Genomic DNA, 299 nt, shown 5'->3' with positions numbered 1-299 from the left:
CAGTACTGTATGTGCAAAAGGGTTCATCTTTGTTTTCTATACCTCCCATGTACCTCTCTATGTCTTTCTCATCCTCAATGGTGTCATATTGGTCACTCACATTTGGTACATTGCACTTCTATTCACCCAAATCAATACTTATCTCTATCTATCTAACTGTGTTCCCTCGCCTCCCCTCCCACCCCAGTAACCAACAAAGAAAATTTCCTTCTATAAATAAACCTTTCCTTAACCTTACCAATAACGGACAATACAATATTTGTCCTTTTATGATTGGCTTATTTCACTTAGCATCATGT

The sequence above is a fragment of the Orycteropus afer genome, unplaced genomic scaffold, assembly GCF_000298275.1.
Source record: "Orycteropus afer afer isolate SDZICR_OR568_19922 unplaced genomic scaffold, OryAfe1.0 scaffold00395, whole genome shotgun sequence".
Lineage (NCBI taxonomy): Eukaryota > Metazoa > Chordata > Mammalia > Tubulidentata > Orycteropodidae > Orycteropus > Orycteropus afer.
Note: the sequence above shows the minus strand (reverse complement) of the source record.